This window comes from Sminthopsis crassicaudata, chromosome 4, assembly GCF_048593235.1.
Source record: "Sminthopsis crassicaudata isolate SCR6 chromosome 4, ASM4859323v1, whole genome shotgun sequence".
Lineage (NCBI taxonomy): Eukaryota > Metazoa > Chordata > Mammalia > Dasyuromorphia > Dasyuridae > Sminthopsis > Sminthopsis crassicaudata.
Genome location: NC_133620.1, coordinates 234,204,358 through 234,220,077, shown reverse-complemented (window position 1 = coordinate 234,220,077; position 15,720 = coordinate 234,204,358). Strand labels below are relative to the sequence as shown.

The 15,720-nt window shown below is 33.6% G+C and overlaps 1 long non-coding RNA gene and 1 pseudogene across 1 annotated transcript in view; one reads left to right on the top strand and one right to left on the bottom strand.

The window, feature by feature from the left end:
• Positions 1-15,720, bottom strand: part of LOC141566219 (uncharacterized) — a 76,677-nt gene that overhangs the window by 46,600 nt on the left and 14,357 nt on the right. The window lies entirely within an intron of this gene.
• On the top strand, positions 3,202-15,646 carry LOC141566884 (olfactory receptor 14A2-like; annotated as a pseudogene).

Sequence of the window (15,720 nt, the reverse complement as noted above, 5' to 3'; positions counted from 1 at the left end):
ACAAATAAATCAAGAACTTAAAATTTTGTCTTCTCAACCATTACACCTTTTATCTATCACATATTGCTAGCATTTCTAATGGATAAGGAAAGAAAGGAAGATTATTTAGAACTCAAAATGAGAAATACTGAGTGAAATAAGTAAAAATACAAAAAATATTTGAAGATCAAAGGTTACCTCTGTATTCCAAATTGTTAGGAATTCCAATTAGAGTCAAAGGAGGGGCAAAAAATAGTGGCTATTGGGGAAATGATGGTTTTCCATGATTATGAGGTAGTTATTGCATTTACCATTATCTGAAAGTTTGGTTTTTCTTGGAACATTTGCCAGAATACAAACCAAAAATTTGCCCAATAGTTGTCCAACTGGCAATTACTTCCAACTTTGAATGACTTTCACATGGACACAAAGAATATTGTCAGAAGAAGCCTAGAAAATATTATTTGAAGTACATAGGGAAACAAGTGGTATTATCATCATACAGAAAGAAAAAAAAAGCTAATGAAAAGATATGTAAGAAAATTATAAAATAAAATTGGATCTGGATTTCTGGATATTGGCATAATACAAAGTAATGACTTTTGTATAGGAATAGAAGTTCATAAGAATATATGTATTTATTGAAAGTTGTTTAAAGTAAAAAAAAAAATAAAATGATAGAGTTAACTATTCACATCTACCAAGATAAAGAGTATTAAGTATGATTAAAATGAAACAAGAAGAATAACAGTTGGGAAGACTTTCAGAAGACCACAAGACAGGTTACAAGAAATGACTAGAAATAAAATTCAGGGGCTAAAAAGTCCATGTACAATTTTCAAATTCAGGTAAGAAACAAGACAAATTAGAAGGCATGATTCAAGAAGCAAATATGGCCTCATATGTACCACTGAATCTTTGTGCCATGAAAGCAGTAACTGGATAATGCTATCAATAAGATGAGTACTATAATGCTACTAAAAGTAGGAGGAGAGAAAAAAAATGAATGTACTATGGTAACGTAAGATTATAGGCCATGCTTTTAAAAATAATAATTATGTAAAAATATCCTACAAAAAAAAAGATGAAGAGTCAAGAGTATTTAAATGGGCGATTAATGGAAGACTAAAAGCAGTTGTGTGCGTGTTGCAAATAACCTAAACATAAAAAGAAAAGCAATGAGGAATTTTCTGATAACAAATGTTAAGAAGAATTAAGGAGTCTCTTTAAAAAATTGTAAAAGCTGCCTGGAAGCCTAATATCAAAAGAAAAAAAAAAAAAGAAAGAAAGAAACTTAATCTTGGCAACCTCTCCTAACACTTCTTGGCAAATAGAAGAAAAAGAAATGTCAGGCATATCAGGTTTTATATTTTTGGGCACAAAAATCCCTATAGATGATGACTGAAGTCTTCAAAATAATAGATACCTATGGCAAATTGGGACAGAGATATCAGCTTGCCAACAAAAGTCCATATAGTTAATGCTATGATTTTTCAGTAGCAATGTATAGCTGTGAGAGTTGGACTAGCAGGAAAGCTGAGCACTGCAGTATTGACTATTTAATGTTATGGTGCTAGAGAAGTCCTTTGAGAGTCCTTTAGACAGCAAAGAAAACAAGTCAGTCAATACTGAAAGAAATTAATGCAGGCTATTAACTGAAAGGTCAAATACTGAAACTGAAGATTAAATATTTTGGCCACAAAATTAAAAGGCAGAACTCATTGGAAAAGATGCTAATGTTGGAGAAAATTAAAGGCAAAAAGAAAAGGGGAGAACAGAGGAAGAAATAGACAGCATTGAAACAGATTTTAAGAGATAATGGAGGAAAAAAGGAACTGGGATGTTATGATGTAAAGGATCACAAAGAATCATACACAACTGAATGGCTGAACAAAAGTGAGGAATTAAGGAAAATAATCAGAAAGCTAGAACAATGACATAATATCAGAGAGCCAGAAAGACTTTAAGAATTAAGACATCTTTTAAAATGTGCTCATTCTCTCTTTCTCCCTCTCTCTCCCTTCTCCTTCCATCCCTCCCCCTCCCCTCTCTTTCCTTCTCCCTACTTCCCCCTCCTTTTTCCTCCCCATTCCCTTCCCTCTCCCTTCTCTTCTCCCTCTCCTTTCCCTTCCCCCTTCCCTTCTCCCTTCCTAAATCTTCCTCTTCTTCCCTAATTCCCTCTTCTTCCTCTCCCTCCTCCTCCCCCTATTCTTGCCTTTCCCCCTTTCTCTCCCTCCCCCCTCTTCCTTTTCTTAATTCTCTCTTCTTCCTTTTATCTTCCTTTCTCTATCTCTCCCCTCAACCCTGTCTCTGTTTCTCTCTCTTTATCTCCTTCTCTCCCTCTCTCAAAATAGTGAATATTTTTTCATGACTAGTTTTGACATCTCAATAAATGATTGGTATATATCAGGTACTGTGCTTAGTGCTAAAAACAGAGTGGAATTATTTCTGTCAAATTGTTACATTACCCTCTTTCCTGTAATACATGGAAAATTATTTTTTAAAAAATGTTTATAATGAAGAATGCTATTTTTCTAAGAGTTGCAGAAAACATATATTGTTGTTGGTTTTCTTAGTTGTTTGGGGAATGGGTGGCATTATTAATTTATACAGCTTTGTACAATACAAAACTGTTTTCCAAATCAAAAATAATTTTAAACATGATTTGATGGTTACTGGGATATTTAAGATAAGCCATAGTATCTAGGCATCTTAAAGTCCTGAAATGTTCCCTCTCCCCATTTCCCAAAGGTTGCAGCAATAAGTTTGTTATAGGTTCAGGGATTTGAGCTGCTGCTCAGGAACTATAGGGTCCTTAATACTGAATAACTATATAAATACTAATGAGATTTCTAATTCCATCATTTTTAGAGAATACCAGCATATTCAGAGAGCTTGAAACTCAGAAGGAAAATAAAAAGATGTAAAGATATAACAAATATATCAACCTCAGGAAAGGAACTGAACTAGATACTAAGAAACTTAAATACTTTGGAGACTTGGAAGTCAGAGCCAAGATTACACACATTTGTTTCTGACCTTCTCCTAAAACCTTTACAATAATTAGCAAATCAAGCCTCTACATTAGCTCTGGGCCAGCAGAACACACAAATATTGGGAGTGCAACAAATTATCATCAGAAGATAATTCGAGGATTGCCAGAAAGGGACTATTTCAATTAGAAATGGGAGGGCGACAGCCAAGGCAAGCAGCTAAGCACAAATGCCAGACAGTGCAGAGTCCAAGGACAGTGCAGACTCCACATGGCAGAGAATCTACAAGTAGGAAACAGACCAGAAAAGGTCTCTTTCAATCAGAAATGGGAGGGAGGCAGGCAAGCACAAGTAGCTGAGCACAAAAGCCAGCACAGATGGAACAGAGTCCTGGGGTGGTGTAGACTCCTAGGGCAGTGTGGACTCTTCAGGGGGGTATGGACTCCATGTGGGGGAAAATCTCCAGGAAGGAATCTACAGGAATCTACAGCAATGTTGGCCAGTCTGCCTTCATTGAAAGCAAGTAGATCAGCAGAGAAGTTACAAAACATCCAACACAAACACAAAAGATCAATAGTGAACCCCTAAATGCCAGAGTTTTATGGGACCTGGCCATGCCCAACCAGCACCAGGAGTGAATCAGCAGTGACCCAGCATGGCCACAGCCATATGTAAGCCTAGAATAAGCCACTGCTTGTAGAGGAGGCTTGGAAAATCTCCTCTGCCCTAAAAGCAGACCTTAATTAAAAAAAAAATATATATATATATATAGCAAAAAAGTAAAGAGGACTCTGATGATAGACAGGTTTTATGGTGTAAGAGAGAAGATTCCAAACCCTGAGGACACAAAGGCAGATTGTATCCAGATGAACCACCAAGGGTGATATAATCTAATCTCCATCACACAAGGCTCTCCTAGAAGAAATGAAAAAAGGATCTTAAAGAGAGCTAGGAAAAAAAAAAAAAAAAAGGAAAAGCAAATAAAAACTTTGCAAGAGGGTTTGGAAAAGGCATATAACTCATTAAAAGATAGATTTGATAAAATGGAAAAAGAAAGCAATTTCAAAAAAACAGAATTTGTGAAATAGAAAAAGAAAATAACTCCTTAAAGAACAGGATGTGCAAAAAAAAAAAAAAAAAAAAAAAAAAAAAAAAAAACCTCCTTAAAAAACAAAATTTGTGAAATGGAAAAAATTTCCATAGAACAAAACAACTCATTTAAAAATTCAATTGATCAAATACAAAAAGAAGTAAAAAAAAAAAAAGTAAATGAAGAAAATAATTCACTGAAATTCAGAACTGTATAAATGGAAATGAATGACTCAATGAGACAACAAGAATCAGTCAAGCAAACCCTCCCCCCAAAAAAGAAAAAATAGAAAAAAATGTAAAATATCTAATTGGAAAAACAAAAAATCTGGAAAATAGATCTAGGAGAGACAATATAAGGATGATTGAACTCCCTGAAATACATGATGAAAAAAAGAGCCTAGACTATCTTTCAGGAAATCATCAAGGAGAACCACCTGGATATCATAAAATCAGAAGGTAAAATGACCATTGAAAAAAATTCACCAAATACCTCCCGAAAGAGACCCCAAAATTAAAACCCCAAGGAATATTGTGGCTAAATTTCAGAACTATTGGACCAAGGAAAAAAATATGACAAGCAGCCAGAAAGAAACAATTCAAATACCAAGGAGCCACAATAAAGATTACTCAGGACCTAGCAGCTTCCACTTTAAAGGATTGAAGGGTTAGAATCTCATATTCCAAAAGGTGAAGGAAATTGGAATCAAGCCAAGAATAAATTACCCTGCTAAACTCAGCATTTTCTTTCAGGGAAGGTGATGGACATTCAATGAACCTGGTGAATTCCATTTATTTTTTATGAAAAAACCAAGCTAAATAAAAAATCTGACTTACAAATATAGAACTCAAGGGAGGCATAAAAAGGTAAAAAGAAAAAAAATTTTGAGAACTGTATTTCTGTTATGGGTATTCATAGAGAGTAATTACACAATCTAATTTTACTATTATAATATAAAAAAGAAACTAGAGGCAGAAAGGGGATTGTAACAGAAAAAAAGGGGGGGAAGTGTAGGTCAAATGAGAGAAATTACATCTCAGGAAGAGGCAAAGAAAACCTATTATAATTGAGGAAAAGAAGAGAGGGTAACGAATATTATGTGAATCTTACTCTCATCAGATTTGGGTTAAAGAAAAAATATTAGATATATTTGGTTTCACTGAGAAACTTTTCTCACCCTATAGAAAAGTAGGAGGGAGAAAGAAGAAAAGGGAAGGGATAGGCTAAATAGAAGGGAAAACAGAAATAGTAGGGGAAAGGTATAAGAAAGGAGGAAGCTCTCTAAAGGAGGATTGCTTGAGGCAAGTAGTGCCTCATAAGTAAAATACTGGGAAGGAGGGAAAGGGGAAAAGGAAAGAGAAAAGTATTTATTATGCTTCAGGTGAAGTAAAAAAATCAGGGGTAGCCATCCTCATCTCAGATCAAGCAAAAGCAAAAATAGACCTAATTAAAAGAGATAAGGAAGGAAATTCTATCTTGTTAAAGGGTACCAGAGATAATGAAGTAATATCAATATTAAACATACATCAAGTAGTGTAGCATCTAAATTCCTAAAGAAGTTAAGAGAGTTGCAAGAAGAAAGAAATAGCAAAACTATAATAAATAAATAGCAAAAAAAAAAAAAAATTCTCAACCTTGTTCTCTCAGAACTAGATAAATCCAACCACAAAATAAATAAGAAAGAAGTTAAAGAGGTAAATACAATACTAGAAAAACTAGATATGATAGATCTTTGAAGAAAATTAAATGGAGACAGAAAGGAGTACACTTTCTTCTTGGCATTTCATGGAATCTATACAAAAATTGACCATATATTGGGACATAGAAACCTCAAAATCAAATGCAGAAAGGCAGAAATAGTAAATGCATTTTTTTCAGATCACGGTGCAATAAAAATTACATTCAATAATAGGCCAGGGGAAAATAATACAAAAAGAAATTGGAAACTAAATAATCTTATGCTAAAGAATGAATAGGTGAAACAGTAAATCATAGTCACAATCAATAATTTCATCCAAATGAATGACAATAATAAGGCAACATACCAAAATTTGTGGGATGCAGCCAAAGCCAAAGATTTAAGATTTAGTTTTATTTATTAAATCAATAGTTTTTTTTTTTTTTAGTTTCAAATTTATTGATCTCTCCTTTTACTTTTAGAATTTCAAGTTTGGTATTTGATTAGGGTTTTTAATTTGTTCTTTTTCTAGCTTTTTTAAATTGTAAGCCCAATTAATTGATCTTCTCTTTCTCTATTTTATACAAGTATCTAAAGATACTATACACTTCAACAACAATACTGTATGAAGATATATTCTGATGGAAGTGGATATCTTCAACATGAAGATCCAACTCACTTTCAGTTGATAATGATGGACAGAAACAACTACACCCAGATAAGGAACACTGGGAAGTGAATGTAAACTGTTATCACTACTGTCTATCTACCCAGGTTACTTATACCTTCAAAATCCAATACTTAACGTGCAACAAGAAAATTGGATTTACATACATATAGTGTATCTAGGTTATACTGTAACACATGTAAAATGTATGGGATTGCCTGTCATCTAGCAGAGGGAGTAGAGGGAGGGAGGGGAAAATTTGGAAAAATGAATACAAGGGATAATGTCATAAAAAAAAAATTACTCATGCATATATATTGTCCAAAAAAAATTTATAATTATAAAATTAATTTTTAAAAAATGTCCTTGCTATGAATTTCCAGTCACTAGGGGTTAAAATTCCATAAGCCAAATTCTCTAGTAACATCTTAACATAAGATGATGTAACTCTATAAAGAGTGCAACCCTTTTTCAAATTCTTAATTTTTTCCAAATCAAAAGGAGTGTATCTTCTTTGTTGACCTGAAGAGTCAAGCTCTTCAATCACAGGGTATTCATTTATTAAATCAGATATATTCTGTCCTTTTTTAGCTTTAACCAGTGCATTTTGTAAACTTCTCATAGACTGCATCATAGGTGGTGCTGAATGTGTTACTGCCTCTCCCTCTCCTCCTTCTTCCTCCACCCATAAAGGGTTAATTGAGGGGGAAGGGTCATGAGATGGGGAATCCCTTAATGGTTTCTGCTGTAAAGCACCACACTTAGGATTGTACTTAACTCCATTCTTATCTGATTCTTCATCCTTTTCACCTGGTTTATCTGGATCCTCACCTTCCTGCTCTTTCTTCTTTTTTCTTATTCTAATATTTATATAATTTCTTAAAGCGTGTTGTATTAAGTTATATGTATAAAGTGTTTCTTTGGAAATTGAGTCAGATCTATTATCATTGTAGTTAATATTCACATAATTGCTCTCCTACTAATTTCCACTCGTCTGAATTTAATTCTTTTTCCTTAGAGAACCAAGGAGATGTGTACTGTACTGTTTCTAAAAGGTCAATGATCTGTTCCCAAGTCACAATCAAACTTTTAATGAGTGTAACCAAACTTTCAGCAAATTTTCCTTTTGGTGGAGAAATCTCTTTTCTAAATATTTGTCCCATTTTAGCTGGAATACTACTTTAGCCCTTAACAAAGTTTCCTTGTCTATTTTTCTACTCACCCTAATATCTGGGTCACAGATGAACATTCTTGGTTCCACATTTGGACACCAAAATGTAATGTTCTCTATTGAGGTTTTCTTAGGGTCTCTTGGAGCAGCCTTCATTTCACTTCAATAATCACCATACAAGTAGCCAGGGATTAAAGTCCAAATCCTTTATTATCTCTTTCAAACTCTTGTCTCCTTTTTGGTGGCCTGGTTAGCTTTCTTAGAAGCCTACCTCTCTCCTTGGTTTTGTGAGCTTGAGCTTTTGCCTCCTTCACTGCCCTCTGAATCTCTCCAAATGTCAATCCTGGCTAAGGCTCCTAGCTTATATGCTCTACACTGAGTATACACCAATGATTATATTATTAGGAAACCATTATTTGTTGTAGAATTGAATCAGTGCTAAATTAGATTTAACCATTGTCTCCTCAATTCCACTTAGTACCTTGTTTCAAGTTCTGGCCCATATCAGTAATATGACACCATTTTCCAGGACAGTTGGGCTCAAAGTCCAGTATTGTTTCTATCCAAGTTTGAGGAAATTAATTGATAAAGAGATGGGAGTGTGATGTATATGGCACATGAAGTCTTCTATCTTTCCCTGAACTTTGCTGCTTCAGGTAGATTGTTTTTAATTAGTTTCGTAATTTCCCCTATTTTGAACCTTTCTCTCCACTCTCACAGCTATCACTTTAATTGAGGCTTTCATCACCTCTAGCCTAGATTACTGCAACAATCTTCAATCAGGCTTCCCTGATTCAAGTTTCTCATCATTCCAGAATATTCTGGACAATTCTAGACTGACAACATCATTTCACTTAAGAGAAAATCTGACCATGGCACTACCCAATTTAATTGAAGCTACTACCTACCTATTGCCTCAAGGATAAAATATAAACTTGTTAATTCATGTTTAAAGCACTAAATATCTGTACCCATATCAATCTTTCCAGACTGTTTAAATATTACTCCTTAACCCATCCTTTCATCATCTGAATTTACTCTCTCTGTGTTCCCCAGATACATTATTTTAACTTTCTCCATTACTTTTTATTGAACATCCTATGTTTTTAATTCAATCCTTTTTTATCTCTGCCTCATAAAGCCCCTTTATTTTTTATGATATAGAATAACCAATATCTTCTGAACAAAGCCTGTTCTAATCTCCCCAATCTGTTAGTGTATTCAAATCACAACACACCATATACTTAACCATTTTTATATTAATTTTTATTCTTTATATTTATATTACAAAGATTTATTCAAATATTTGTTATTACTATCTTTAAAACATAAGCTTATTGAGAGTATGGGGTTTTTTTGTTTGTTTGTTTTGTTTTGTTTTGTTTTGGTACTCGTATTCTTTCTTACAACTGATTGTTCACCTAGCACATAGAAGATATATGCTAAGGCTCTCTAAGAAATGGATTGATTCTCATCATTTTTCTTGCCTTCTAATCTACCTAAATTCTAATGTTTTGTGTTTTGTTTTTTTTTTCTTTCCAGGCTATAACCAAACCTGTTGCTTCCATATCCTCTGTGAACAATATGAACTCTACCTTTCTGAAATACCAAGTTTCCTCTCTTCTTTCCATATAATTTGGCATTATATCCTTTGTCATTCTTCAATTTTACCTTTCTCAGAAAAGTAATCACAGACAAAAAGCTAGGATTCTCAGAATTATCTTTATTATTTAAAATCTAGCTACACAAATAAAACAAGAAAAAAAATCACTACTAGAGTAATGATTAGGGGAAAGGAAAACACCCATAGATGGATGATTATTCATTGAGGAACATCTAGATGAATGTTTAAAGAATAATAAATTTAGGTAATATACATCTTCAAGATAGTAGAACATAAAATACAAGCCTAGAAATCATAGGCATTTAGTGAAACTAACAGCTAGCCACCACTTGATCTGGGTTTCTGGAAAATAGATCAATCTTAAAGATTTCTTCAAGTTGTTCAAAAACCGCAATGTGTGCACAGAGGTGGTTCAAAACAGCTTAGTTTCCATGTATTCACTCAAGGTAACTATGCATATCTGATATAAGATAGCCTTTTTTTAAACTGAACTGAAAATAGGAGGAGAAAAGAACTCATAATGGGTTATAGGCAATAGATAAAATTCTCTCACTTCTTTCTTTAATGACTGCTTTTTTTTTTCCCCCTTGGCCTTACACAACCCTCTAAGTTCATAGGGAAGATAGCAGAATAGTAGAGAGAAGTACAGTGAGTTCCAATCCCTAACTCATTCAAACAGAAGTAGAAAATGTGTCAGATAAAATCTAGATCAGGAAATTCGAGGGGAAAAATCATAGGGAGTCATTTGTCTAATTCAGTCAGCATAGGGAGACATACAAGTCTATAGACACTAGAGGGGGACTTTGGCCAAGAACACTCAGCATTCAGCATGCCAGTGTCCAGAGACTTTGTCCAAGCATAATACAAGGTCCTGTACTCATAAAACAAGACATTGTTCAGACTAAGGGAAAAAAACACTAAATAGCAGCTTTGTTGTCCACTACCTATTTCAGAGATGCAAAGCCAGGTCCACTAAGGAAATGCATGCTAGGTGTCACAAGGAGAAAAAAGTTTTAAAGCTCTTCTTTAGACATCATGGAGATTAAATAAGTTGATATTAAAAGAAATTAACTCAAGATATTTACTGGGAGAGATCAAACACTAAAGCTAAAGCTTAAATTCTTAGGCACATAATTGACTGAAAACTCATTTTAAAAGAATCTGTTTGGGAGGGAAATTGTGGGCAAAAATAAAAGGGGAGGGCAAAGGAAGAAATAAATAGTACCATGAAAACAACAAACATGAGCTAAGACAGACTTCAAGAAATAGTGGAGGATTAGAGTGCTATGGTCCATGGGCTCACAAAGAGTCAGACACAACGATTGAACAAAAATGAGGAATTAGGGGAAAAAAGCTGTCACAGCCATGATATCATAGTGAAAGAAAAACTTTAAACATTAAGACATCTCTTAAAATATTCTCTTTCTTTTCCTCTGTCTTTCTTTCTCTTTCAATAGGGAATATCTTAATGACTTATTTTTACATCTCAAAAAATGGTTTGTATGTATCAGGCACCATCCTGTGTGCTAGGAATGGAGAGAAAAATATTTCTGCCAAATTGTTAAATTATTACCCTTCTTGTAACAAAAGGAAAATTGTAAAAGATGAAGGTTATAATAAAGAATGTTCCTTTTTTCAAAGATTTGCCGAGGAATATATTTTGTTGTTGGGTTTGTTTGTGATTTGGGGAACAGATCGTTTATTGATGTATATTGCTTTGTGGAATATGAAACTTATTCCTGAATCCTAAAATAATTTTAAATGTGATCTAATGGATGGTGGGATGTTTATGGTGTTATTGATTTAAGTCTTAAGATCAAGCAATCGATCCCCAGTTCCCAAAAGCCAGGTTCACAAGTTGGCTATTTGAGCTGCTCAGGAACTGTAGGGTCTTTAACACTGAATAATTATAGAAACATCATAATAATAATTATAGAAACATTCAGATCTCTTGTTCTATAATTCTTGGAGAATCCCAGCAAATTTAGAAAGCTTAAATCTCAAAATGATGTAAGAATATAGCAAATAAATCAATCTCAAAAAAAAAAAAAAAAAAAAAAGGAAATACATAACACAAAATTTGATTTCCTAAACACATTGAATACTGCAGCTAAAATAAAAAAGTAGTAAGCATAGCTAAGAAAATATTGGTGATTCCCACCTTGGACACTTAATGTGACCGATAATATGTTGGGATCCTTCTAGGATCAGAAATCCAAAGAAAGAAAAGAAAATGTTTTGTCCACTGCATATGTCACCATTGCATATATGAATATTGTTCACTTTTGAGAGTTTACTCCATCTCTACATAAGCCTATAGGTGCCTGAATAGAGAAGAGATCATCTCATCTCAAGCAAAGGATTGAAGGAGTGAATGGCATAAGAGGCATAAATTTACATCTTTTTTTTTTTTTTAAATCAAAATGTAGATGCAGTGGTAATTTGTGCCCAAGATTAGGGGGAAAAAACTGTAACAAAATAAATCTTAAATGTCTAGAAAGATTAAAAACTATATTAGCAAATAGTTTGTTACAATTTGTATCTGCAACTTTAAACAGATTCTTGGGTATGAAAATCAAAGGCAAGTGTGGCAAAAATTAAAGAGAATGTGAAGGTTGATTTACATAAACTCCTACATCTTAATATTCTTTACTAAGTTTTAATACTCCAATTGCTCTACAATATAAGAAAGCAGATCCCTCAAGCATTCAGTTTAGTCTCCCATACGTGCAAATTATTATTCAACCCATTCAGGACTAACTTTCTTTGTGGTCTAGCTAGGTATAAAGTCACATATACTATATAGACAAAGCACTCTTTGTACCTAACTTAACTCAATATTAAAAAATAAAAATAAATCCCATCCAACAAAACTATCTTTTTAATGGTAAAATTCAGGAAGCGCAAAACAATGTAGTTGAGGATTTCAGAAATTTAAGGTCATATTTTGGGACACATGATCTTTCCAAAACTTTTTAAGTCATATCAGACTAAGTGATCACTGAAAGACTAAACACACACACACACACACACACACACACACACACACACACACACACATCAATCAACAAGATTTACTAAGGTCCTAAAATGGATCAGTCAGTGTACTAGGGGCTAGGAATTCAAACATTAATGGAAAAAATAGTCATTAATTTATGTGCACGATGGCTGGAAATAAAGGTTGGGTCCTCTTTCAAAAAGGTTTTAAAAATCAAAAAGAGGAGTTTATATTGGAAAATATGAGATTTAGTGAGTCCTTTAGGGTTTAATGAGCAGAGGAGTGACTTGCTCAACTTTGTGCTTTAGGAAACCAGTTTGGAAGATGTGTAATAGATGAATAGAAAGGAGGAAAGCCTTGGAACAGAACATCACTTAGGAAGATACTTCACTATTTTAGATAATGACAAGAGTCGGAACAAGAGTGGTGGCTGAGTAAATGAAGTGAAAGAGACAAGTGTGGGAGATATTGAGGAAATTGAAAGAATACTATGTGGGATAGGGAATAACTAAGAGTGATATGCAAGAATAACAGTAAAGTTATTGAATCTGATGACTGAAAGGATGATGGTACTCTTAAAAAAATAAGGAAGTTGAGAAGCAGGGGTCTATGGGAACTGGAAAAAATAATGGGTAGATTTGGGCATACTGAGCTTTACATTGACAAAGAACATCCACTTGGAATGTCCAATACATGATAAAAAGCTTAAGCAACTGGGGCTCTTGGAATTCATCATTATATGGAATATGAACAAACCCATGTAAAATAATAAGAGTCACTAAGAAAGAGCATGAATTGAAAAAATAGGAGGATTGACATAAACCCAATGAAAGGGCATGATGGGACAGTGATGATCCAACAAGAGAAAACTCAGAATTGTCAGATAGATATTAGGACAACCAAAAGAGAATTAAGAAACAAAAATATAGAAAGAAAAAAAAAAAAAAAAAAAAAAACAACAACAACAACAACAACACCATGATGAATGAGATAAGGCAAAATTGTGTCCTGTATCACACAGAAGTCAAGAAGGATGTTTTTTGAGAAAAACCCATCAGATATACACATTAATAAATTATTGACTTTGAAAAGGATAGTTTCAGTTAACTCAGTTGCCTCTTGAAATCAATATTTGAATTTTAAAATGTCTTTATATTAAGAAAATAGACAATTCTCTCTTGTCCTAATCATCACTACTTCTGTGTTTTATGCTCATAACATATATGCAATATCTCCCCTTGCAACCTCAATATTTATATCTAAGAATTCTCTCCTACAACCTTGCCTTCAAATTTAAAAAAGCATGAAACTGTCCCTTGACTTGTCAGTTAGAAATAAGCTCTCTGTCTCATATCTCTCTGAGCTTCATTCTTCTATGCAATTATCCTATTTTACTTTGAATTATCATCATGTACTTATATTACTTATTCCCCTGACAGACTAAAAGCATCTTGAGTTCAAGAGATAATTTTTTTTTTTAAATAACTGGAGTAGAATAAAGGCTAGTACAGAGCAAGTTCTTGATTTGTTTTGTCCTTTTCAATTCCTTTATCCCCATTCCCAAATATTTTGTAAACATTAATAATGGGTCAAAGAGGTATACGTTGGGAAATAATTCATGAGTATATGAGAATGTGTGTTTGAGCTCCAGAAACCTTTTAACTAGGGCAAAGTGAATCAAAATCTAAAGTGGGTTTGGGAACGAATCCAATGGACATATTAATGAGAATCATTTCTCTAAAAAGTATTAAAATATGTAACATTAAAATGGAAACAGACTACAGGTAAATACATTTATCAAAACATTTTAGGTCCATAAACTTCAGGTTAAAATATGCTGAACTAGTTTCATCACTTCAACTTTAAAAATAGGAGAATTAAAGCAGAAAGAACTGTCATTTGTCTAATGTCACAGAGTGAGCCTCAACCAGAATTACCTGATATGCCATTCCCTTCATTTGGCGTCTCTTTCTTTCTCTTTCATTTAGAGAGTAGAGAAAATCTTCTACCCCTAGAATATGATCAATGTCACTTTGATGACAGAATTCCTCCCCTTGGGTTTTTTCTAAAATCTAAGAACTACAATCCTTTTCTTGCTGATCTACCTGGTATTCTAATGGGTAATATACTTATTTTCACCCTCATCTCTCTTGTATGGAAATTTCATACATATTCCTAAAGAACATATCTTTTTTAGACCTCTGCCTTATTTCCATCATAGTCCCCAAATCAATTGCAAACTCACTGTTGCGGCTACTCCATTTCTTTTTTGGGTGTGGATCACAGTTCTTTTTAATAGTTACTTGCAGCATTAGAGCTTTTTCTCCTCACAGCAATGTCCTATGACTACTATGTTACTATCTGTCAACCCTTGCAATATGAAGTCATAATGCCAGATTTGTGTGAAGATGGCAGCTACTTGCTGGCTCAGTGGAGGTTTGCTTGGGGGCCTGTACTTAGCTTTCTGTGACTCCAAGGAAATCCACCAGTTCTTCTGTGATATCCCTTCCTTATTCAGGATCTCCTGTTTTAAGACACTTTGCAATTGATGTCACAATGGCTTTTGGGCTCGGTTTAGGCATTCTTTGCTCTATTTCCATAGGTGCCTCTTATGGTCTCATATTCTCAACTGTGCTGAAGATTCTAACCACAGGGGGTAAGTTAAAAGCCTTCTCCACTTGCCTACCCCACCTCATCGTTCTCATTGTTTATCTAAAACTACCCGAGGAATTTGACTCAGTTCTAGATTTGTCATTGTCTCTGTTCTATATAGTGGTACCCCCAACCCTAAATCCTGTAATCTATAGTCTGAGATACAAGAATATAAAGAATGCTCTGATGAAACTCATAGCCTAGAAATATTTCTTAAAGGTTCGAATACCAAAGCCTTTCCATGATATATGCCTGTGTGTATGTGTATATATATTCCCACATATAAACACACATTTTGTATATATACAAGTATACATACATTTGTGCATTTCATGTTTATATACATGTATGTTTATTATGATATATATATGCACATATATATCATGTATATTGATATATCATTTAAGTATGTGTTTACTGACTTAATTTCATTGCTTTCATGTCCATATCAAGCTCACCAGTTTTAAAATGTTGATTTCCAGATTATCTAGAGAATCATAACAAGATGCTTTTAAAATTATGTATACTCATTCTGGTCCTAAAAACAAAAGATTGACTCTTTTCTGGGAAAAAAAAAAGGTGGGGGGGGAGTACTTATTTGAAAACATTGTATTTAAAGGTCCTTTGGTTAATATCACCTGTATAGAATTTCAGAAAATATTATATGACTTGAAAACAGATGAAGGATTTTAATGACAATGTACAACTTTCAGCAAAGCACCAAAAGTTCTTCATGTGTCATTTTTCCTTTACGGTTTTTAAAGGGTTTGCACAAATCCAATATTGGATTGTAATAATAATTATTAGTTATAGTTAGGAAAGGTGTTTATCACCATTTTGTATTTAAGGATAAAAAATATTTTCAAGA